Consider the following 25769-nt stretch of genomic DNA (forward strand, 5'->3'; position numbering starts at 1 on the left):
CCCTGAGCTGGTCAGATCTGTGCCCTGTGCTCGGGCTGCTGGGGGTGGCAGTGTCCCATCCCCCTGAACTTGTCTCACAAAGCAGTTCTCAATTGAACAGCGTTAGCCCACGTGATGGGTGAATCCAGGTCAGAGAGCATGGTCCCTTCACATCTGCTCCGTGCTTGCTGCTGACATTTTCATTCAGCCTGCCTGTACTGGGCAGCAATGGAGGTCTGTGAAGGGGGGACAGAAACATCTTTCTGCTGGGGGAGGACAATGGCAGGACCTCCCAGTAACTGCAGCTGTGTCGGGGCTCTGAATACAACGGGCCACTCTTGGCAGTGCTACTGAGGTCTGGCTCTTGGAAAGCAGCGCTGTGATTCAGCTGTCACTCACCTCCCAGCAAAGGGAGCTTTGAAAAGGCGCCTCTGCTGCTCTCCTGGAGTAGCAAATATTTCCTAGGCCTGTGCTGCTGAATGGGAGAGATTGCCATTGTCCTCCTTCCCCTCTCAGGCTTGCTGGGCTTGCTCTAAATGAGCCTTTTGCAAGGGAACAATAAGCCCAGCGAAGGGTCCAGGTTGCACATGTCTGAGCAGTGAGAACACTCCAGCACTTGTTCATTGGCTCCTGTGATGTGAAAAGCTGTGCTGCCGACAGGGCAGGGGGTTTTCCAGCCACAGCTGTGGTTTGTTTTCTCTCTCAGGTTGTGCTGCTCTGGGTGTACATCTGCATGTTTCAACTAATTTCTTAGAAAATATTTTTGCCCCAAGATTTACACTGGCCTCAGAAATCTGTTTCCTTTTGCAGCTGGAGCTCTGAGCTTGCAGTGAAACCCACCAGGCAGGTGGGAGCTGAGTTCACATGGCTTTGCTCTGATAAACTTTAGCTTAGGTTTGGTAGAATGTCCCCAAACTTGTATTGCCTCATGGTTTTGTGGTAAAACCACATGCACCTCTCTGATTCAAACCTGGCTGAAGAGCTGTGGCTTGGGCTGACGTTCACAATGAGCTTCAGGGCTAGAAGATGTTGCTTCTCAGGAATCTGTATGGAGACAAAGGTACAATTTTATTCCTGGACCATGGAATATTTTCTAGTTTTCCTCTGACCTTCTCATGAAACTTTCAGTGCCACAGAATTACACACTGTTTTTCTACACAACTGAGGTTACTCCTGCCTTCTTTCCTGCTGCTGCAGCTGAAACAATGATTTTTGTGTATGCAGCATTGATTTGCAAGAATGTCTTAGTATTCTGAAGCTTTTATTTATTGGGAAGGAAGACTAGGTCCTACCCAAGGAAGAAATTGGTTTGGTCTCCCATTGGAAGCGTTAAGCTGTACAATAGAATACAATAAAAACTTATCACAGGGAGACAAATATAAACATACCATGTTACAATCTGGATTTCTCATCTGAAAATCAGAAATATAGCCGTAATCATCTTTGGGTCATTAAAAAAAACTTTTAGTTTTAAACCCCACCAAGATCCCAAATATAGTAGAATATATTTCACTTGCTCTACCTGCAATATTTCTTCTTAGGGGTCATTTAGCATGGCCTGTCTAAGAATGCCTTAAGACTAGGAACAGCATTTGGTGACTCACAGTGTCCTTGCTCCTCCGAAGTGTGGCTGACACGATGGGCTTTGTTTCCCAGCATTGCCTGTGTAGATGCCTGAGGGATTGGAGAATTTTTCAGTATATATAATCTCTACTTACATAGTCCTACAAATCAATGTCAGCTTTTATTTAAAAACACTATCAGAAAAATTAGTTCTTTCTTCTTTTCCGACATTCGATGGTCTGATTTTTCTCCTGTGCTAGTCTTGCTCTAGTGCAATTTCCGCTGGTGCCTGTCCTGATTGAGGCCTGTCTGAGTGAAAGGAGAATCAATGCTTCCTTTGCAAAGTGACTCGCACTGCAGCCTGGCCGCACCACCCCCTTGTCAGGAAGTTTGCAAAATTGAGGTGACCGCACCCTGGCTGCGAGTCCGGGGCTTCTGCGCTGTGGCGTGTCCTCCAAATGCCAGTGAGGAAAATCTCTTTGGAAGTTTCTGCCTTGCTCATCCCATTTACTGAAACTAAATTTCAAGAAGCTAATCGGGCAGAGAGTGCAAAGGATGAAATGTTAGAAATCAAATTAATGAAGCTGAATCACCAATTTGTGACCTAGAAGACTATTAGGAGTGATCAGAATTAATTAACTCTCCTTTGCAATGCTTCAGAGGAAACCAGCGAGCATGGAGGCAGAGGACATGGATGGGATGTGACTACCTGGGCTGGGCTGGCTCCAGCGGCCACTCGTGGAGCACAATTGGCAGGAGCAGGCAGGAGAGTTGCCGTGGTCCCCTCCTGCGTCCTGCTCTTCCCTGCTTGCTCAGGGACATGTGGACGAAGCTGTGAAGAAGCAGCCATCCTGTTATTTGTGTTCAAGTGCAGGGGAATCCAAGGGACTGAGTGGGATTTTGAATTTTCTGGTAGAATGGTACTGACAATTCCTAGAAAAGGTCTCATCACTGCTCCCATTCCCTGAATTTGTTTCTTTGGCTCAAGCTCTGCTTGCGGGTTGAGGCTGGAGGTATCTGATGGCAAGTGGCCGCTTCACATTCCATCTTGGAAGCCTGGCAGCAACCACCGAGGCAGAGAAACCATGGCACAAAATCTTACTGGTATTTTCCTGGTTTAATCAAAGCCAGGATTGAGTCCTAAACACTTAGAGGGAAAGATGATACATGTATTAAGTTGTAGCTTCTTTTCTTTCAAAGGTCAGAGTTTCAGACAGCTCTGGTTGATAGCTGCCAAAATTAATTGGTCATTTGGGATACTCACTGATATGAAGTCAACTTCTTATGGAAGTGAATGTGAAAGGTAATATCTACTTTAGTAATATTTGGGAATTTTAAAGAAAGTGAGTATTTTCCTCACCATTCTTTTTGGGACAAATATGGAGAAAGAAGATATGTAATCATAATTATTTTCACTAACCAGAACTGCAGTGTTTCTTCTTGCATCAATAAATTCTTTTCATATTCTAAACTGCCCATGGGAGGAAGATTTGGTGAAGAGATGGCTCCAGTTTCTTGAATAATGCATTGTTTAGTAAGTGGACTGTCCGATCAGGAAATAGTCCTCTGAATATGATCAACGTTGACATTGCTGGCTGGACAACTTACAAAGGAGCATTTTGAAATTAATTTGATGATTATGAAAATGTCTTGGATCCTTTGCTGAAGGCTAAATAAACACAATTAAAATATTCTTAGTTTTCAATGTGCTTTGTTCAGTTCATTAAGTGTAACTAGAGCTTCCAGTTATCTGCATTTAGTTTTTCAAAAAATTGGAGGGTATTTTTAGAGCAATGTAAAGCTTATTGCTAATTACACCTGGGGGGAAATCTCATTAGATATTCATTTGCTCTCAGAGCTTAAAACAATTCTAATGAGCTGCATTAGTTGTGATAACACTAACTGACTCTCTCTTGTCTGCTCCCCCTGGCTTGTCTGAAACAAACAAAGATTCTGTGGAGCCTGGAGCTCAGCAAATGTGACCTTGGCTATCTTTTGGGCCAAGGAGAAAGAGGGGGGCAGTCCAGAGGACAGGGAGAGTCTGCTGCAGTCACGGCTTGGAGCTGAAGTGGCAGATGACCTCACAGCCAGGACACCAGAGCAGGGGAGATGCCTTGTCCTGGCCCTGCTGCAGCCCTGCCTGTGCTGGGGAGGGCCAGTCCCCCTTTCCAGCCTTTCCTGCCACCTCTAGTGAACTGATGGTTTAAGATCTCGTCGAGGCCCTAAGAGGCAGCCTGGAAAGCACCTGTGAGAGGCCTGGCTTACCTTCTTCCCTACAGAATGAACCGTAGAACCACCCTGGCCAGGTGGGTGCAGCTGGGGCTGGGGAGCCCTTGGACTCAGCAGAATTCAGGAAAACCCAGAGGAGCAGCTGTTTTTCCACTTTACATGGCTGCTGCTCAGAGTAGCCCACAGTGTAAAGCTTTGTCAGCCAGGTTGTCTGCCTGGAGCAGGGCCATGAAGGGTGACAAGCTTGGTTCTCAGTCCTCTGCTCCACCAGCTGCCAGAAGAATTGCTGCTTTGTTTCGCCTGGGGATTGGAAGGGTTTCTGGCAAGGAACCATCTCTGCCTTGGATGACCTAAACACAGTGAAAGAGAAGCTGAAGGGAAGAGTTGCCTTGCCTTGCCTTGCCTTGCCTTGCCTTGGTGGGAAGAACATGGAAGTCAGGCAGAAACAGCAGAACCGTTTTTACTTCTCCCTACACCAGTACATTGTGGATGAACTGGGAAGCCTGTGAAGAGTTCAGTCCTTGCTAGACTTAGAAATTATTTACAGCTGGTCCTTCTATTGCTTCACACTAAGCACCAGCAATGACTCAAACTCAAAAACAACTGCCTAAATTAAGTGTTGATGTTGCTCCTTTCCACCTTATAAATGTAGCATCTTTGTCCAGGGCAATGAGAACACACAGAGAAAACAAACTGCAGCCACTCCCCATGATGGACTGTAGCAAGCCCATGAAACTGTGGGAATGTGTTTAAATCAGCTCTTTCTAATCATGCAGAACAACCTATTGGCCTGGGAAAAAGCCTGTTTATGTAGCTCTGTAAGCAACGTAGGATATTCATCTCCTCATGTGGCATGTGAGGAAGCTGCTTGTGCACACAGGTATCTCAATAAGTGGCATGGCAGAAAAGTGGCTGTGAGTTGAGATACTCCTTGGAGGCCAGGGAGACTCAATGTGGGTGCAAAGTGTGGGCACACTGGGACAGGTTTACTGCTGCTTCTGGGAGAGGCAGGTAATGGTGTAGGAATGATCACACACAGAGCAGGATATATGGGATTCTTTGGTAATTGGGGACATTTTGGCATTGGAGCTGAGCAGGTGAGAACAAGCTGCCAGAGTCTGCTCGTCAGCAGGAAGAAAAGGGCTGGCTGCAAAGATAGAAACTAATTTTGTTCTAATCTATTGGTTGTAGAGTAGGGAAAAGGCGAGTAGAAATATCAGGCTTGGCTACTGGCAGAGAGAATACACCTGAGTCAGAGAGAAGCTGCCTGGACCAAAGTTGTAAGTAGAAAGGTGGAAACCAGACTTTATTCCTCAAAGGCTAAGAGAGCACAGAAAATGGAGCTTTCAGGGAGCTGAAGGGTGTGAAGTGGATGGTTGGTACCAAACCCCCTACTCCATGGCTCTCTTATTAAAGAGGTTAAAGGAACTGTGGGTCTAAATTGGAAAGGTTTTCACAGGCACTTCACAGAGCTGAAGTGTTTTGCAGGAGATTCCTCAAAGGTGGAAGGCGGACAGCCTCCCACCATTATTTAAGGAACGACCCAGATGTGCACCAGGGTCTTGCAGGGAAGTTCGTTTCCCTTCAGGTGAAGACAAGTCTTAGAAAATGTTTTAATAGATGAAAGGTGGCCTGTTGAGAAACGCACAGCTTGACCAAAGATAGCCAGTATGGTTTCCGGAAAGGACCTTTTCTGCCTCGCTAACTTTTGGAAATTTCTTTTTTTAGAACATACACTCCTGTCGGCATAGACAAGAGGCTAAGCAGGAGTCAGGAGAGGCTTGGATCTTCAGACGGTGTTTGACAGGGTCCCGCGTCGGAGGTTAATGTCTAAAGGTGGGGAGTTGGAAAGGGGAAGAATTGGCTCACTGATTGAAAATTGGCCAGAGGACAGGAGCAGAGTGGGGAAAGGAGGCATAAATAGAAGCCTTTCAAGATGAAAGACAAGTTAATAAAGGAGCGTGTACTGTAGGAGACTGCACTGGCAGATCCTGGTCTTTCTGATAGTTACAGTGTATGAAAGACTTGGCTGAGGACACAGAAAGCAAGATTTCCTAGTTTGCAGATCACATCAGATTTGGGAGGAGTGGTGAATAATGAAGAATTCCAATACAGGCAAAGTGGAGACCACTTCTAGGCTTTGATATGATGACAAACACAGACCTAGACAGAGCAAGACATTTTACAGCCACATATTGGGTTACTGGTATCTAACTTCTTTTTAAAGAGTCTGGGATGGTCATTGGTTTAATACTTCCCAGTAGGTTTTATTTCTTGCCAAGCTGCTGGAAGAGGCTCACTGAGAGTCTGCTTGTGTACATCGTAAATTTTATTTTCTGTTTTGGCTGGTAGAACTCATGATAGAACAACTGCACATGTTTGAAAGGGCAAAGGCATCTTGAATTGAAAAGGGCAGAAAGTAAGACTGAACGAACTGGTTTAGAAGGAATATACAGAGGGTCCTTTCAGGTTCAGCCCAAAGGTCAGAATAGCTCAATGACCTTGGAGAGCAAACCAAATCCACCAAACCCACACATATTAGTAAAACCCATCTGCCTCAAAATTGAAGTGGCATTTTTCCAGTATGTCTCGTTCCTGGAGTGGTGAACAACACTAGCCAAGATGAAGCCTTTTAGGAGTGAGATGATTATTCTTCAGTCACACTGCACAGCTGGGGAGGTAATTCACATGTCTATGTGTAACCTAAAGGAGCCTGGTTGACCGTGGGGGAGCAGATCTGTGAACTGGTCTATCTTGGCTCTCTTGAATTCAAAGGATCAATGACATTTTCCACTGTTTCAGGGTGAATACTGTGGTGGTGGAAGGAGGGGGTGTCTGTGCTAATGCTTAAGTCAAGTTTCTCTAAGTCAACTTCAGGTGTTTGGAAAGGACTGGTGAAAGAAGGGGATTCTTGGAAGCCAAGTGCTGGGATGAGAGTCAGCCACCTGCAGCCAGGCTGAACGTCACCTTGGTGCCTCTGCCAAGGCAATGGACACCAGGACCTCCAGTCTGGGCTGGGGCCTGTTTGGAGATTGCTGACATCAGCCACATAAAAGCACTGAGCTTGTGGAATGAGATGGAGTTCAACTGTCTGATATGGCACAGAGACTCTCCTTGAGATCCATCAGAGCTTCTCCCAAAATGTCTGTTTTGAAAGTTAAACCTCTGAGTGTTTTACATCAATAGTGAAAGTGTCCTCACTGGGGACTCTCCCCAGACCTGCTCCTCAGTGATTTATTTCTTGTCCTCCAACTAGGCTTGTGTAAATTCCTTAGGTTATTTTTTTGGGTACTAATTAACTGTGCAGTAGAAATCATATTATACAACTGGTAATGAGCAAAATCTCAGACACACTCATACACCAACCAAACCTTGGCAAATAGTAATTAGCTCAGGACTTGATACTCCCTAATTCTGCATTTCATTTTTTTTTTCCTGAGGAAAAAAAAGCCCTACATAATGAGCTCTTTGAACCTAAATCAAACAACATTTTCAGTGGGGACAGGTAATGAAATGTTAGTCAAACCCATTGCAATGGGCAGATCAATCACTGCCTTGTAAGATCTGAAAGGAACTCTGAGATAATGGTGGCAGAATGGCTCCCATTGCAAATCTTCCAGGCCAGCCTCTGTGGGTCACCCAGGTATGGAGCAGGGAACTCTTTCTTTCAATCCCAGCGCTCGGAAAAGCGAGTTGCCACTTTGCTGAAAGCAACGGGATTGAGACAAGAAAAGAGGCTTTCACTTTTGGATCAAGCCAGCAAATTCTCTGTGCCAAGAGGGAACCTGGAATGGGTATTAAGTCTAGCAGGAATGTTGAGGGAACTGAATATGTGTTCTTGGCCTCATGGCAACAACAAGGGAGCGTATAAAGCAAACAGTTGTGAGCTACTGAGCTCAGCTGTTCGCCAGGGAGATGAGCGGTTTGCTGGAGCTCCAGTTTCCACATTAGCATCATACAACAGCCTCATATATTAGTAAAGTGTGCTCTCATGTCAGAGATGCTGTTGCAGCACTGAATCACTTCCCAAGGCACTAACTTTTTAGTTTCTCCTCAGCAATAAGGCTTTTTGGAAAACAAAATATTGGTCCCTCAAGAAATTCTAGTATTTCAGATTTTTTTTTTTGGTCCTAAATTGTGATTAAAATCAAAATGTTGAAATATTATATTAGTCACAAAAGCTGAAATATTTCAGTTGGGAAAAAACCTGCAAAGTAACATTATCAAACCATTACAAATCTCTTATACCGAAGCATTTCTTTGCAATAATTTCCAAGTGTCAGAGATGATATATAACAGTAAAGTATATAGGGATATAGAGTTCAGAATGTAGGAACAAATTGTTCAGAAGTATTCCTATTTCAAGCTTTGTTGAGCTGCCCACGTTCCCAGGGAGCACTTCTGTTCTTGATGAAATAGCATTTTCTGATTTTTGACATTTGGTCAAAAGCATTTGGAGCATCTCTACTCAGCCAAAGTGGCTGTGGTGAGGGCAGGCACAGCTCTTGTCACCCAATTTGTTTAATGTTTGTTTTTGCTTCAGCTGTAACCCTGAAAGTGTCTTACTCTTGCTCTACCTTTAGCATTATCTCTCTCTGCATTATTACTGCATGATTTGGAAATTAAATCCAGGCTTGACATTTTGTCATGCATGTTGGAGGATTTGCTTCTGGAGTAGACAGTGGCACTGATGAGATCAATGGCTGTTTCAGTGAGTGTCCTGGTCCTCTTTACTGGCAGGCACTCCTCACCTGTCAGTGTGCTACTCACTCTCCTCCAAGTCCAAGGGACACTTTATCTATCTGTCTATCTATCTATCTATCTATCTATCTATCTATCTATCTATCTATCTATCTATCTATCTATCTATCTATCTATCTAATCTATCTATCCATGGTCCTCTAACAGGGCTGCTGAGCCTTGGTGCCTGAGAGCACACACCTTAGGTGACACCATTAATCACCTGCCTGATGAGCTGTGCTTTGAATTACTTGAAATACATAAAAGTGCTGCTGGTAATTTGCTTTTTCAGAGTGTTTCCCTGGGATTCAGATCATTGTGGCTGAAGGTGCCTGGTCCCTGGAGGTGGAAGGAGGAGCACCACCCCAAAGCAACCTCTGAGGAGGGGTTGTATTTCTGTTTTCCTCCTTTCTTGGGCAGAGATGCTGGTGCAGGTTAATCCTTGAGCTGGGCACCTCCAGCCTTTGTATTTTATTGTCTGGCACGCATTTTGCAAGCCAAATTGATTAGTGTTCACCAAGGAGAGAGCCCAGGTCTCTTGGCCTCTGCAACAGGCCTTCCCTGACATTCAGACAGCCTCGGGGCCTTTACTATCTTTCTAAACACTTTCCTTCTCTCCTGTAGAGCCGCCTTATTACAGCAATAAAAATAACAAGGTCCCTGCAGACCTCTTTATAAAGAACAATTTAGAGCCAGGAGTAAGTGTGAGGATTGGGATGAAAATAGGCTATCACAGTGCTAATGTGATATACAGGTACGAGCTGTGTATTATATTGGCACGGGGAAGTTGTGTGTCTTGGGAAGCAGGGACTCAGTGTGTGACTGGTTAAGGTGGCTGCAGACAGACAGAAACAGTGGGTTTGACACCCACCCTGTGGGAAGGGCCTGGGACAGCCTGGGGCAACTGTGACAGGTTTGGAATGGTTGTGTCAAATGTAGGAAATGAGAACACCAAAAATCATGTAAATCTATCCAAGGACAATATTAATGTTTAGATATGTTAGACTGGAACAACAAATACTAGATGAAATCCTGGATCTCATGTTATTCCCTCATTTCTGTGGGCATTTTCAAGTCCTTTGCACGGCCTCCATCAGAAGCAGCTGGGTTGAAGAGAGATGTAGGAAACAAAGGCAAAACGGTGAAACCACTCCAGATCCCACCTCCTACCTCAAGTTTTGCTGTGTGTCTGCCCCTCTGATCTGTGTTGCTTCAGATAGCTGAGGAGACACAGGTACAAAGCAATGGCAGATCAGTTACTGAGCTTGCCCAGGGCAAAGCAGAGGGTTAAATGGCTTGCAGGGGTGGCAAGAAAAGGTAATTGAAGCTTTTGCTGGTGGTCTGGGGGAAGAGGAAAGGAGAATGGAGTGGTGTCCCTTATGGAATAAGTATTTCTGAACTGAGAACCTGCTGGTGGTGGAACTGCTATTTTCTTCCAAAGGTCAGAAATCCCAACTGGTACACGGAGCAGAAGAATGGGCTCAGCTGCAGCAGGGGCAAGGGCAGCCACACCATGGAGACAAAAGGCAAGAACTGCAGAAAATGAAAGGATTTTACTCCCCTCTCCTGCTTCATTTCAAATGGAGGGTGAAGACAAAACAGGCTAGTATTCTTAAGGAGGATTTCAGGCACGTACATTGCATGCACTTCTGTCGGGAGAGGAGCAGTTTGAAGGATGTCTTGTGTTACTGGCACTAGCACAATATTACTGCATTATCTTTAGGTTTTTTTTGAAGACCCTGTATGCATTGCAAGATGTGAAAACACAGCAGCTGCACACATCAGCGAGGTGGAGCAGATAGAAATATAAAGGCTTATTAACAAAAGGTTGATGTATGAATCACAGCCACGTGTTTTTCTCCTCCTGCTCTACACACCATTTTTTTTAAATTTTATGTTGTTTTTCAGAGGAAGTGAGGTGTTCCTCTGCTTACATAGAAATTTTGAGTACCTGCTGCAGAGCTGTTTTATTCTGTGATCCTTCCTTCCAGAGTGGTTGCCCTCCAATACCTCTCCGTCTGAAAGGCTCCTGCTCTGCCTGGCAGCTGGAGGAGAAAGTGCTCCAAGCACGGGAGCCCCGACAAGGGGGCTCTTCTACTGACTTCCACTGAGGTGTGCTAGATTCCAGTGTTTGCTCTGCAGCTCAGGAGAGCAGGCTCTGCTGGGCAGGAGGAGCTGCCCAGCGCTGGGATTTCCTGTGCGACATCTGCCCTGCCGGCACTTTGAAACACAGCAACGTGAAGGTCCTGGAAAACCCAGAATGGCTTTACCTGGAAACCTCATTAAAGGGAAATGAAATTGCTTTTGCTCTAACCACACTCAGTGATAGCTGTAGCAGCTTGGCCTGTCGCTTCCTGTTGCTACCCCACTCCTAGGGCTTGGCTTGGCTGAAGAGCTTGCAATGCTGTGAGACTGCACTCAGAACCTTGGACACTTACTTGTCCTGCATCTTCTAGAGCCAGGTGATTCAAAGCCAATTCTAGTGTTGCAGCTGCATGGACATAGGAGAGGATTGAAGTCTGTTGCTTTCATTTTTAAAGTGTAATGAGAAATTACAATCCAAAATAAGGAATTCAGAGCTGAAACTACACTTTTCAAGGGGTGCTGTAACTCCTGGTGATCACAGTGGCAACTCTTGCCCCAGCACAACAGCTGGAGTCTCAGACAGACCCTGGAGGCATTGCACAACTTTATAATAAACAAGATTGATGTGAAAAAGTGTTTTTGTCACTCAGTATAGCTAAGGGAGAAAAATCAGATGACAGAGGAGGTGCAGTTTGCCATTGTCTGGTGCAATTCACAGAGCCACATGCTTGGTGAACATCTGGCCTCAAGGCTGTCGTGGGGATGGAGGAGGGAGCAGGAGAGGAGTGAAATGAGGCAGCAGGATAAGGCTTTGTCTTTGAAATACAGGTGTACATAATGCTGAAAAAGCAGAATGAATGGTAACCTATTTTGTGGCTTTTTGATGTCTAACTAAGCTGCCAGTTGTGGTAACAGCTTTGTTGGTAGCTGTCTTAGAACAGAAGGTGTGTTGTTCTTGCTGTCCTGCTCGTGCTGTTGGGAAGAGGGTTTGCTCTGACCATTCTGGCTGAAAAGCAGAGGCCCCTTTCTCACCTGGTGACCCCCAGCACCAGCCTCAGAAGCCAGGGCTGAGTTAGAGCCTTTCTTTCAGCAGCAGACTTCATGTCTTACAGACCTGCTTAGAAGTGCCCCAAAGGGCTGAGCTTCAGCTGGATGGCCAGAGGGACGTTTTAGCTGTGGGCTTGCCAGTGTTTGCCAGGGGAACAGCTCTGCTGGCACTGAGCTCCACTGTGGCAACAGGCTCTGCCCTGCTCACCTGGCAAGTGGGATGGGCACAGGTTTCACAGGCCCTGTTCTCCTGGTCCCATCATTGGCCACGTACCTGGGCAGCTGAGGCCAGGGAGAACAGAGTCCTGGTTTTGTTTGGCTCAGTACTACTCCATTCCATCCTCTTGTTTTTGTCCTGGCTCATTCCTTGGCTCCTCTAAGATGTAACTTGGCAGGAGCACAATGCCCAGTGCACACACTTGGCAGCCCAGCTCTTGCTCCATGGCTTGAGTGTTGCTAAATGAATGATGCAACTGACTTCTGAATCCAGGCCTCTCTTGCATATTAAGTTACTGTTGCCTTCTCAGTATGTTTTTCTGTACTACAGGCAAGTCCCTCTGGTCTTTCTTTGTGCTTTGGTGAGGATTATCTGCCCCATATAAAAAGCCTACCAGAGCTGTCCAACATTTGGGCTGGTCCCAAAGAAACTTAAGGACCCGCAGGGCACTGTTTAAAAAATATAAAACAATGTCTTTCTGTGCTATCCTCCACAAACCCTCCTGCTGACCAGCTGACTTGTAGTCCAGGCAGTCACCCTGCAGCCCCCAGCTCTCCCACTCCTCCTCAGCAGGCCATGTAACACGCCAGGCTGTGGCCAGCAGCACCTCATTTGTCCGTGGCTGGAGGCGAGCGTGTAGCTCTGCTCTGTGCCTGCCCTGCGAAGGGGCGGGTGCCGGGAGCCCCCTGGCAGAGTCTCCTCCTCGACTCGTTCGAGGCTTGCGAGCACGAGATTGCTGTAATATTGAGCAAGGTTTTCCAACACATGCTTTTCTCTGGCAAATCGCCACCCACAGTGCCGTGTGCCAACATAACACTTTGACTTAAAGAGGGAAAACTGCCAGATAAATGTTTTAGTTGCAGGCCTGTTTCATTGTTGAATTCTAAAATCTTGGCGAAAGCCTTTGCCAGTGGATGGGGAAGCAGCCTTGCTGTCGATGCTGGTGAATAGGGACTAAAGCAAATGTGTTCAGGGATGACATTTGGTGGACATCACCCGCCAGCTAATTACGTTCTGTTCCCTGCTTCTGCACCAAAGGCATGCAGAGTGCATCAGGGACAATGGAGTGAGGGACCCTTGAATTGTCCAGTGATCAGCAAGCAACAAGATTTCTTGTGATTTTGGGGAATATAGCAGTGATTTGGGGGCACTCTCTGAATCTGCAGATTGCTTGCTCAGTGAGATGCTGGTCTTTCATGGTTAGGAAGGTATGTTTCTGGGATCAAGCAGTGCTTCACTAGGGCAGAACAGTAAAAGAACTAAAGGGAAATTTTCATCGCACTTGAGTGCCTGTAATGGGGTGGAACACAGCTCTGCTCCCTCTGTTCCGTGCTGGAACCCACCTGCTGGGGTGTTGCCATCCCTGGGCTCTGTTAGCTGCATGCTGCCTCTCCAGCTACCCTGGACACAGAGAAAATGGGGGCTGGGTGCACAGTCCAGGCACAATCAGCAGATCCTTCTGAAACAACTAAGATTAATACTACTTTGCTTCCCTCTGCCTGGAGCTGCAAGCACAGAGGTGTCAGAAGAATCTGTGCTCTTCTGCCCCAGACCCAGAGAACCAGACATTAGCAAAATGTCAAAGAGTTAAGCAATAGGAAGGAAAAAGCTGAACTTCCCTGTGAAAGCACTACTTGCAATAGAAAAATCTACAGTAATTGTTGTTTTCTAAAGTAACCCTTGTTTGCATGGCCTATGTCTTCCAGGGTAGCCACCTACACAGCTTTTCTTCATCAGGGATCATTTATTTTGTTTTCAGATCATTGTCTACACTAATTGTCTTAAACAAGAGTAACTTCCTTTCTCTTTATTCCCTAGTGGTCTTGATAGGTTTTAATTACCTTTAGGTGGTTCCCCGTATAATTGCACATCAAGTTCATTAATGATCACAATATGTTCACCTAATAGGTTTCCATTAAAATCCAATGGGTTCCCATCAAAATGAGTTATGGGAACTGACAGAAAACTCACTAAAATCCCAGTGTCTTTAGTTACAGTGAATTAAACATTGTGTCTATTAAGAAAGATAAAAAACAAATGTCAAGCCAAAAAAAAATCATCTCACGAATTGATAAATTTATATGTACAGAGTTCTGCAGAAACTAGCAAAAGGCTCTTACTGCTTTAGGTCCAGTTAAGCAGTGAAGTTTTGCTACCTTGACCATATCATTGAAGTTCAGCTAAATGAGCAGGAAAGAAAAAGCTAACTCCATTGCAATGCACTGCAGTTTTGGAGGAACAGAGAAGTCTGGACCCCTTGCTGATCTCAGTTCAGTCCTTGTCACAGCTGCTCCCCACGGCTGCCGGGGAGGACGGAGAGCACAGGGCTGGGAGTGCTGGGAGTGAGGAGCGAGTGCAGGCAGGAGCCAGCCGGGGTGAGAGAACGAAGGGCAAGGCCAGAGTGTGTGGATGGAGCCATTCTGGGCCCTCCTGCCCCTGCACCTTCCACTACAAGCAGGTCCTGCCTCTCTCATTTGCTCCATCCCCTCTCACTTTCCCTCACTCCCAGCTGCTGTAACCTTCTGAGGGCCTGCAGCAAACTGGAGGAGCTATTTTTCCATTCTGCTTTCTTGACCCTTGATCTCTTCAGTGACTGGCAGCCCAGGTGCTTTCCAGGGATGGTTGGAAAGGAGAGGTCATTCCTGCATTTTAACTAGGAATGTCTTGAGGCTGTGAGGTGATGTCAGCCCTGGGGCTGTTTGTATCCTCTCATTCCATCTGGATCTTGTAGGCTAAGAGCATCTTTGAGCTGACAAAGTGCCCAGGACAAACCTTTTCATCTGTACCTGAGCTGCCCCTGCAGTGCTGAGCTCCATTGAGTTGTTCTGCTGTTACATATGGGCTTCTGCTACTTCTGCTACAGCAAGCAGGACTTTGGAGAAAAATATCAAACTGCTCTAAATTCCAGCAAGCAAATCTGTGACTCTTCATGGCAACTCCACATTATTCCCAGGTTGTTTGCTATTTTCTCTGTTCTTCTTTCCCTGCTGCCTTCATTATCACGCTGAATATCACCAGGGCGGCATGACAAGAATCTAGAGAGACACATTATTAGGATAGCCGTGTTCATACCTCTGAACTTCAGCGTTTGTTAACAATTCTGAGCTTGAAGAGGGGGAGGATAGCAAAATCTGCTTTTCCAAATTAGAAAGATGTATTTTAACAGTGTGTCTAAGTGAGATACGTACTCCAGTGGCTAATAAGTGACACTCAGGGACCTCTATTGCTCTGTCACATAGAAGGCCCCTTGGAGTGGCACAGACTTGGCGGGGGAGTGTCAGATGTGCCCCTCCAGGTGTCCCACGCAGAGCATCTGCAGTGTCACCCTGGCCTGCTCTTTGCACTGTAGGTCCTGTTTCCTGTGCCCAGGCAGCTTGGCCCCGCACAGCCGTGACAGGGCATTGCAGAGCTCTGTGTACTCAGAGCCAGGACAGTGACTGGCAGAAGAACTTCAGCAGCACTGACCAACAGGCTCCTTAAAACCAGGGAAAAACTTGCAGCCCCTGCTCTGAGCCTGCAGCTGGGCCACACTGGCAGACCAGGGGCAGGATGGCAACTGGAGTGGCTGGAACTTTAGGCAGGCATGTCTAAGGCTGGGATGTGGACACTTCAGTGGGACCTTATGTGACATGCCAAAGGACTTGATTTGTGATGAGTTCAGCTTTCATTTTGTTGCCACAAAGGTTGTCTGCCTTTTAATGTTTGCAAGAATGCTGCCATGAATGCAGAGGGCAGTACCTGTCTGTGTGCATGGACAGCTTCAGTCTGGGCTCAGACTGCCTCACTCTGGTCCTCCAGGGAGATTGGCTGCATTGCCTTGAGAAACAGAGCTTGGGAGAGGAAATCTGGGCATTACTTTTCCTCTTTTAATTCCCTTCTGTGTCTAAGTTAGGAATGCAGAGCGGCCGGACACAGACCTGTCCTTTCCTGTTCAGCCAAGTGCCAGCAGCCTTTCAGGGGCTCCCAATACCCTCAGCAGGAGACAGAAAGTGAGCGGAACTGGCTTCCTGCCACAGAAAGGCTTTTGTGCCTGTTTCAGGCAGCTTCCTAGAGTTCCCCTGGTGCCAAGAGGGGAACCAGAGGAAGTTCCTACAGACAGAAATGTGTTATTACTATTTCCTGTTATGAAAAGCTACCAATGCAACAAATCTTAGAGGTTTCATTTGTTTATCTCAAAATGAACTAAGAAACTTAAAATTTTTTTGTCACGTGTAATTAACTTAGGATTTTTCTCTGTAGTTGCTGGAGGTAATTTAGTATTTTAATTAGCTATAAGCTACAAACACATGCCTGACCTTAGAAAGAAACAAAAACCTGTTTTCTGGCACTTACAAGTAAATAAAATAGTCTCCTCCTGCCATCATCTTTTATTTAGTGCTCCTAAAAGGTACCAGAATGTCAACTTTGGAGATTGATTCTCCTTCCTAGCCTGGAGACTGTGGAGCTGTTGTGAGGAGCTGAGTGCTGTTGCTGAAGTGCAGTGGGTTCCTGTGCCATGCTGACCCTGTCTGCTTGTTACACTCAGTCACAGTTAAATAACATTTGCAAGAGAATGCAGCGAGGGCAGGACACGGAGGGCAGCCTGAGGTTTGCAGAACTGCCTTCTCCCCTCCTCATTCCTTCTTTTTCTGTGCCCTTCCCTCATTCTTTGGCTGCAGATGTTTTCAAGCCATCCCGATTGCACTGGTCTCCAGTTGGTCACATTTTTTGTTGACTGGCTTTTTTTTCTTTCCAGGAACACATGTGCTTTGCTTTCTCTCCAACTCTGTCACTTTTTATTAACTCAAACAAAATGTAGGGAAGCAAACACCTCTTTGAAAATACTTTCAGTCATTTGATATGATACTGTCTGAGAAACGCTGAAACCATTCCAGGGCTCCAAGAGAGCAGACTGTGGTGGTGTCAAGGAGAGCTTTCCAGCACGTGCAGCTGGGGGCACAGCTCCTGTTACAGCCTGTCAGGGCTGGTGTGTGCAGCCCCGCTCTGCTGCCGCTGGGTGTTCCAGCAGGGATCACAGAGCAGAGCCTGCTGCCGCCTTTCAGGCCATGGACAAGGTGTGCACATCACGCAATCGCTTGCCCAGCCTGGCTTCCTGATAATCCCTATCCCATTCAAGCCATCTCATCTCAGCTTGCATGCAGTATTTTATACATTTGGAACACTAATATGGGCCAGACAGTGGACAGCTCCACGGTGTCCTTGCCAAAGCTGGATCAGAGCACCAGTGCGAGTCTGTGGGTCCAGCTGACCTCAGTGCACTCCGGCTCATGTACATCAGCTGAGGGTCTGGAGTACTTGGGAATACAGTGGGCTTGGCTTCAGAGCTGAGGAATGGGGACATGGAGATCTGGACTTGCAGGGTTTGTGCTTTCAGTGAACATAAGGCACCTCCTGGCTGTGACAGGAGTTGTGAGTGCTCGGTGCCTCTTAAAACCAGACCTAGTATCTGACTTAACACACCCAGTTACACAGTAGTGTGTCCTCCTCTGAGGGAAACTGCACTTAACTTAGGCATGGCTGAAGAGAGACAAAATATTTAACATTAGGAAGAATATTGATTTGTCAAGAGATACTGCTTAGCAGCACAGGCCAAAGTAGGTAGGTGTGAAAGCTGCACACAGGAAGGCTGAGCTGTGCTGCAGTGCCTGACTTCTCCTGATGCTGCATGAGAAGGGAAAGCTGTACAACATGTGTGTGGAGCCCCAGCTCTGCTCCATTTTTTATGGAAAAGTTCAGGTGTTGTCCAAGATCAGACGTGAGATGTTGTTTGACACATATGACTGCCAGACCAGAGAGGAAAGATTACGTTTTCATATTAACAGTTCTTGGCAAGCTGCAGATATTTCAGCTTTTCATAGTTTGCAGAAGTGCCAAGAATGGAGGCAAACAAAGGGTGAAAAATATTTCATTCATCCTGTGAACAGTGAGTTCAGGGACACCCGTTATTAATTGAGTCGAGTGCAGGGCTCTGGATCCAACCCTGGGCAGGAATGCTCTCTTTTGAGACCTGCCTTCTTTGGATCTTTGAAAGAAGAAGAATGCTTTCTGCATGTGAAAGCAGTAAGTGGGATGGAGCAAATGCAGGGACAATTTAGTGAAACTCTGCTTTCTTGTCAAATTGAGCAGAAGATGTAAGTTTGTACATACCAGAACTGAAAGGCACTTGCACTCCAGAAAACAGTTCATAAATTTCCTTGTGCTCCACACCCTCTCTGTAAGGTCCACAGCAGAGAACCCCTTTTTATTGCCAAGGGAGACATATGCCCCAGGAAGGCTTTAAGGAAACATAGCTACCTCCTCAATCTTCATTAACCTTCCCCCATTTCAGCACTGGGGCAGTTTCCACTACTATGAAAAGTCTTGCAGAGACAATGTTCTGCAAAGCAGGAGTCTTAAGATAACAAAACAAGAGAGTCTTCTTTATTCAAATTATCCTTTGAATTTGGCAAAATTATCGTATGCAAAAAAGGGCAAAAAAAAAGATTTGTCATCTCTGTCTGGATTGTCTCATTACTGCTGTAGAATAGTGAGTTTACAGACACTGGTGGTTCTGGGCTGGGTACCCAAACCCGGCTGCTCAGGCACGAATTGCCCTGAGCTGAAGGGTCAGCGGAACTCGCGCTGTGGGCACAGCACCCTGGGCAGCACCACTGGCCCTTCTGTCTCTGGCAGCCGTGGGCACAGCACCCTGGGCAGCACCACTGGCCCCTCTGTCTCTGGCAGCCGTGGGCACAGCACCCTGGGCAGCACCACTGGCCCCTCTGTCTCTGGCAGCCGTGGGCACAGCACCCTGGGCAGCACCACTGGCCCTTCTCTCCCCGGCAGCTGCCGCTGGCCATGTGGGAGCTCCGACACGGCTGCTGGGGAATTCGGGGCGAAGGCACCAGGGGCTTAAGCAACACCTTTCATTGTTGTGGTAACATCCAGCAATACAAGAGCTTTGTTTGGCTTGAAAGGCACGGGTGCAAACTGATGGGGATTTCAAACCTTTGTGAGCAAAATGCTTCTTCCTCTTCCAGCCTTGATATATCAGACGAGTTCCAGCTTTCAAAAGCAAAAGGTATCAACAAGCATGAACTGCAGCCAGGCACAGGAGAAGTGGCTTTGCTGAGCAGTGTGTTTCAGTGGAGTGATTTAGGGAATCTCTCTGTGTACAATTTGTGAACTCTGGCTGAGGTTACAGAACTGCTACATGAATGTTTCAAAGTATGTTGTTCCACATGTCACATATCTTTCAGATCAAGCATAATGGAGGTCCCTTATGTGTGAATAGGTCCCACTAATATGACAAAAAGGAGGGTTGCAGCCTAGGAAATGCCTCAGATGATCTGTCTGAGAGCAGGAAGAACTGGAGAGCCAAACAGGGTGTAATGCTGGGCTTAAACACAGCAGAATCTGAGAAGTTAAGGAAGAATTCAGACTCCCTCCGGCACAGAGGAACTGTGATTAGGAACACGGTGAAGAGATTATGCTTTCATCTGATGGAGAATATTGTGTCCTTTATGACCCTTGGACCAGCCACATTAAAGGATAACATTTGCATAGGAGAGGAAGAAAGAACTAAAGATATTTTGCTGTCCTTTGGAATGAAGAGCTATTTTCTGCTATCTCCATACACTATTTCTCGAGCATGCTTCCTGATGGCTTTCAACAAGCCACTGAGTTACTTTACACACTTAGAAAGCATTCCTGATAGCCACTTTTCAGTTGCACACATCATTTTTGAGTTAATTTAGTTTCTGCAGACTCATGATAGGCTGCCATGGGCACAGAGAGCTTCAAGTAGCAAGGTGTTGAAGAAGCAGACTGGCTTCTCTGAAGGAAACACAGTGCTTGAAGTACTTCAGTTTTAAAAGCCTCTCTTATCCAGTAGTAAGTACTGCTGGGAGTAATCAGCAGAGCTAATATCATGTGCACAGGAAAAGATTTTGCCTGAGTTTCCCTATGCTCATGTAGATCCAGGTCCAGCTGATAACAGAAGATGAACACACTGTATGGAATGAGCTCCCCAGGTACAAATGGCAAAATGGATGTTCCCAGCATAGGTGGCACAAAGCAAAGGGAGCACAGACCTTCAGGGCTCTTTGGAGAGCCCCTCTCCAGAAAACAGACCGATCTGATTTCTCTTATGGGAAGGAAACCAGGGGGCAAAAGCTCAGCTGGTCACTAGAGAATGACCAGTATGCACAGGCAGCATGTCTTAGAAGTGTGCAGGAATGCAGCCAGGACATTCAGTTTGGGATGCCAGCTCTGGGAATGGGCACTTCCCAGGGAGCAGCAGCCAGGGCAGAGTGGTGTGAGGCTGTGCAGTGCAGAGCCATCCCCGAGTGTGTTCACATGGGAGCTGCAGCTCCCAGGCAGTAGAACCTGTGCTTTGTGCCCTGCTGGGGCTCAGCCAGGGCAGAGCCCAGCCGAGGAGCTGGGTAAACACAAGGGGCTGAGCACTACCATGCTCTGAGTGCAGCAGCTGCACAGAGCTGGGCTGCTTAAATCCTGCCCAGCACTCCTGCCACTGAGCCCACTTAGTCACTGCAGTGACTGCAGTGTAGGCAAACCCCATTAGAAATAATGCATAAAGGTTAATGAAATACTTGTAGCTGTTTTAATAAGTGATTAATCTTTTATTACATACTGTTACGCAGTCCAGCAGAGCAATAGATTGCTTTTAATTGTAGCTTATCATTATCTATGGTAACTTGCTCTGATGTGCTGGTAACCATTTTGAACACATGCTGCTTATATATATATAACAGGCCAACCACTGCAATTCATTATTTATTAATGCCTTTTGAGCAGTGTAAAACTGGGACTGTAACATGAAGCATAATCAGGGCAGGTTTGTAAAGTGTCTGTGGTATTGCAGGACTGGCTGGGAATGCTTGGAAAGATAGCAGTGTTTGGTAGGGACACACACAGGTGGCTGCAGGAGAGTGTGAGCAGTGGGGCTGGGGGTGCTGTAGCACTTTGGGAAATCAGGAATGCTGCCATGCTTATGAGGGAAATTCCAGCTCAACCGGTGTGTCTTTCCTTGCATGAGCCCCTAAATGAACAGCTGATCTGGGTCAGCCCTAACAGACAGTGGCCTAACTTTAAACCCTGCTGTAGACATCTGCCTATGGCTACTGCTGGGGATGGGACACTGGCTCAAAGAACCTCTGCTGTGGCCACACACAGCTCTGTACCTCTACCAAAACCTGCCAGTGCAATACATGAGTGTCTGTCGAGGCTCCTGCAAGCGTCCTGCTGGGTCTCTGTCATGGTTTGCTGCGTGTTTCCAACTGCAGTGGCAGTTCAAGGATGTGTGACACAGATGGAGCCCATCTGGCAGTGAGCTAAGGGACTCTTGCTTATGCTCGTGGTTGAATGCAGCCTCCCACTCTTCTGCTTTCGGTGGTGCCTGAAATTTGCCTAGCAGCCCCTTTAGTTTTAAAATGTAGATCAGTGATTTGGATTTACACACTGCCTGGGGTTTGTGTGGCTGTCTTGCAGTGAACATGAGTGTTCAGTTTTTAGGTCTCTGTGCACAGAGAGCAGTTCTTCTCATTGTTAGCTCTGCTTAAATTAAAGCTAGTAAAGAAACCTCTGAGCATGAGTCACTATCTCACTCTCTGGGTCTTGAAGTCACTTCTTAGAAAATGAAATGGGGAGATACTGTTGCATCCCTCTGATAATTGTCAGCAAAGAGGGTGATGTGAGTAATGATCTAATTTTAGCACCTTGTGGTTTGAAGAGGCATCAGGCTGGTTGCAGGTCTGCAGTTAGAGTTGGCTGGCATGGGGTGTCTGACACAGTCCTCACCAGGACTGAGGCAAGGTGGAAAACAGGGCACAAAGGGGACACTCAGCTCAGGGTGCTTTTTGATCCATCAGGGAAATGCTGGGTGTTCCAGGACCAAGCAGTCTGGTTACTCTGATCTCACTGGGCTTCAATAAACACTAAAGTGGTCATTAGCTCTTAGGAAAATTCCCTGTTTTCAAAGCAGTGTTGCTCTGAGTGGTCCCTTTCCCTGTGTGACCCTGTGGTACGTGGACAGCTGTCTCACGCTGACTCCCCTTCCCAGTTATTCCCCAGCTGTGGTATTGTACCTGGCTGGATGGGCTGGAATTTGCCACATGCTCCTTAAAAGCATCAAAGAAGTGAGACAAAGGGCAGGATTCATCCAGTTTATCCATCAGGATTGCTTCCATGTGTTTGTTCTGAGCCCAGTTTCTGCTACTTTGCAAATCCCAGGGGGTTGTGGCGATGAAGATTCCTGTGGAGTGGGTAGTCCTTACCCTGTTGAAGAGTCTGTTTGAACAGCAAAAATTTTCTTGAAATAGCAACATCAGTGGGCAGAAAAATGTACAAGAGGTTTGGTTTGCCACAGCTTTCCTGAGGAACGAGGATGTGAGTCAGCTGTAAATAAAGCATTTATAGGGACGCTCACCTTGGGGCAAATGTCCTGCCTAAGGATGCTGAGTTGGGACAGGTGGGGACAGCAGAGGGAGGAACAAAGACACTGGAACCTGCAAAGCCAAATTACAGCTCTGCCTTAAGAGCAGCATTGCTAACACATTCCTTTTCCTTCACACTGACTCCAGGTCACACGACCCTTCTGCTTCTGCAGCAGTTTGATGAGTGTGTTTGTTACTAATCCCATCTCAATGTGTTCTTTTTCCTTATGTCATCCTGCAATTTACTGCTTCTGAGAAACCACAGACTGATGTGGTGCTAAAAACAAGGGCAACACCTTGGATGACAAGAGCGTGCCAAGAAAAGGGTTTCCTTTTTTCTGGAGATGGAGAGAGGGCAGCTGCAGTTCAGCAGGCAAAGAACACTTTAGATCTAGGAGAATAAAATGCAAACCAATTTTTGTTATTTCAGGATCATGGAGCCAGTTCTAGACGTTGTCTGAACATCTACCGAGTCCTGAAATTATCCTGGGAAGCCTTTCCCGTTGATCCTGGCTCCCATCTGGCAGTCCTCACAGTTACCCAAGCATCTTTGTTTAATGTTTCATTCAATATCTGTAGATAGGTCTCATTCTCATGCTGGAAGGTGCCACATGGAGGACAAAAAATGGAAGCATACACTGAGAAAATGACCTCTCAAAGGTGCACCCACCACTCTTCTCAGCTGGGCCTTACGGTTTAGGTGCAAATGAGAAGCACCAGGGTCTCACTACCCCCTCCAAGTAACATTAAGTATCAATAATGGAAGTGCTTACAGATACCCTGTACAATTCAACCCTTATCTTTTATTTATAGCTGACAAAGCTCAGAGAAGGAAAAAATATCATCATACTTTAAATAATAGAAGGTAGAGGTATTAAAACTACCCAGGCAGTTACAGTAGTTGCAGAAATGTCTCCCAGCAGACCTGAGTGTGTGTACACCGACTGCATTTTTAATTTTTAAAACATATTTCTTTCAAAATTATTCAGCAGTACAAGAAAGCCACTTTTATGGGGTGATAAATTACTGTAATAAAGTGTCTTTTGTCCAAGCATACAGACAGAAAGCCATTGCAGGCAGCAGAGACAGGCGTTAGCCCCCAGAGAGCCCAGACCCATAAGCAGAGGAGCATGTTGATTTGTCTCACATGTTTTTAATTACTTTTAGAGCATCCTCTCTGTTTTTTAACTGCAATTTTGCTCTCAGTTAACATTTATATGAAGGTTTGATTTCTCTGTGAGTTTTGAATGCAGTATTAGACCTTTGCACGGGTTCTGGAGGGCTCTGCTGCCCCTTCCCTGCAGCCCAAGATAAATGACTCAGTACCTGTCATTTACGTGCAATTAGAAATACTTTGATAAGATTTATATTCCTTTGAAACTTTAGAAACTTCTTGCAAGCATTAACTGAAAAAGGAATCACAAGTGATAATTAGGGGTCTGATGGAGCTCCCTTCAGGCCAGTGTGTTTTTATCACAGCTCTGTCCATCACTGTAGCAGGCTGCTGGGTATTGCAGGTGTGCATGGAGTCACTCAGCTCTCAGTGGACTTAGTGCCAGTGGACACAGGACCTTTCCTTGTCCCTCTGCACAGGAGTGTCAATCTTGTACCCTTTGCATCTCGATTAATCACCAGCATTGTTACCTGGTAAACCCAAGCAGAGTATCTTTAACCCCAGTCCTATATATACCTTATCCATGTTCTGCACGTAATTCTTGCCCCCAAAGCTATGGCGTTTGAACTTCACAGAATAAAGTACATTTAATTGGACCTATTATTTTCTTGCAGAGGCAAAGCCTTTCAGATCAGGCTTCAGCCTCTCTGTGCCAATGAAAATACACATGCCTAATTATTTCCATTTTTCAAAGAACCTCAAAGGCAGCTGATGAAAGGAACCTTTTGCAAAAGCTCACAGCAAACAGAGTGAAGTCACCTAATGTGCAGCGAGAGGAAGCAGTGATCTCCTCCTGTGTGCACGGGGCCAGCGACTCTCTGCAGTGCCTTGAAAGAGGGTGTCTCGCTGTTGCTTTGGAAAAGAAGATTGCTGGGAAATCGCTGAATTCATGTCACCAAAGAGGTTTTTTTTGAGTTTAGAGCTTTTAGGGCATCAAGTCTTTTGAGATAGGACGAAATGTTTTACCATGCTGCTGACACCTGCACTCACAAGAGGCACGGTCCACTGCCCAGATTATTCAGGTGTGTTTCTTCCTCAATTTGAGAACAATTCTCTTCAATTGTAATTTTTATCCTAAGGTCTTCACCTTCACTGACAATGTATTTTCCTTCTCTAGGTGCTGTGTACATAGTGAGTAAGAATTTGCTGTTGCCCTGAAAGGCTCATGGTTTAATGAGCAGCTCTGTTGATATCAGCAGAGGGTTGTGTGATCAGTGGTTCTGTGCAGTTCCTCCCTCTTGTCCCAGTATTGCCCACTGCAGCCCAGCAGCCCCAGACCACCCTCCCCAGTCAGTCCAAGGGTCTCTTACTCTCAGCTGGCATCTGTTGCCCTTGGCATTGTGTGAGCTGAGACTCCATCCTTTTCTCTTTGGGAGCCAGGTGCTGCAACTTAAAATGTAACACAAGTTTCCTCCGCTTAACAGAGGTTGAAAACCCTGAAAACCCATTCCCTATAATTTTTATCGTACTCAGCTTTTAACATACCCCTGTCTCTTCAAGCATAGCAGTTACTGGGCCATGGTCTCACCCAGGCAAGCCCTTCCCTGTTTCCATGGGCTGGAGGTGGGTCAGACAGACAGACAGACAGACAGATGCACACACATACTCGGTGATGGACGGGCAGAGAGGAGCCCTCTCGGCTCTCCCCCTCCTGAGCCGTGGGTTCAGTGCCCCGATGGTCCTAACGCGCTGTCACTGATCAGCGAGCTGGGAAATCTGGGAGCAGCTGACAAGGCCCTGCCGGCTCCCTGAGGACTCTGGCAGCTCAGGGGTTCCTGTGTGTGCTGCCCACAGCCACCTCCACACCGGTGTCTGCCCCTGGCATCCCCTCCTACAAAAGGAGTGAGTGCCTTCCCTCGGCGGGGGGGAGGGACACGGCCATCCCCTGCCCTCCTTCCCCTGGGGGAGCTGGAGGTTTTTCTCCAGCCCTCTCAGCAACGGGAGTGTGCCCCAGCTAGGAGGATAGGCAGGGAACGGGATCCCATGGAGTGCTGGACTGCTGCCCAGCTCAGGAGGAGAAGGGAGCAGGTGGGAGCTCAGGCCCCTCCTGCATTTTTTCATACAAAGCAGAGGAAGAGCAGCTCCTGTTCAGTTCTCTACGGACACCTTTGCTCCACTTGACTTCTGCTGGTGTTACTTGTAACTGCTCTCTCTCTCTTTGGCTGTCAATGGAAAATTGAAAGCTTTTGTTCCCCATCCTTCAAGGAGAGTGTTTATTATGAATTTATCAGAGAGAGCTTTGTATAGGCCCAGACAAAGAGTTTTGTAACAGCAGGACTTGCTTGAAACAAAGACTGAACTT

This window comes from Molothrus ater, chromosome 20, assembly GCF_012460135.2.
Source record: "Molothrus ater isolate BHLD 08-10-18 breed brown headed cowbird chromosome 20, BPBGC_Mater_1.1, whole genome shotgun sequence".
In the NCBI taxonomy this organism is placed as follows: Eukaryota; Metazoa; Chordata; class Aves; order Passeriformes; family Icteridae; genus Molothrus; species Molothrus ater.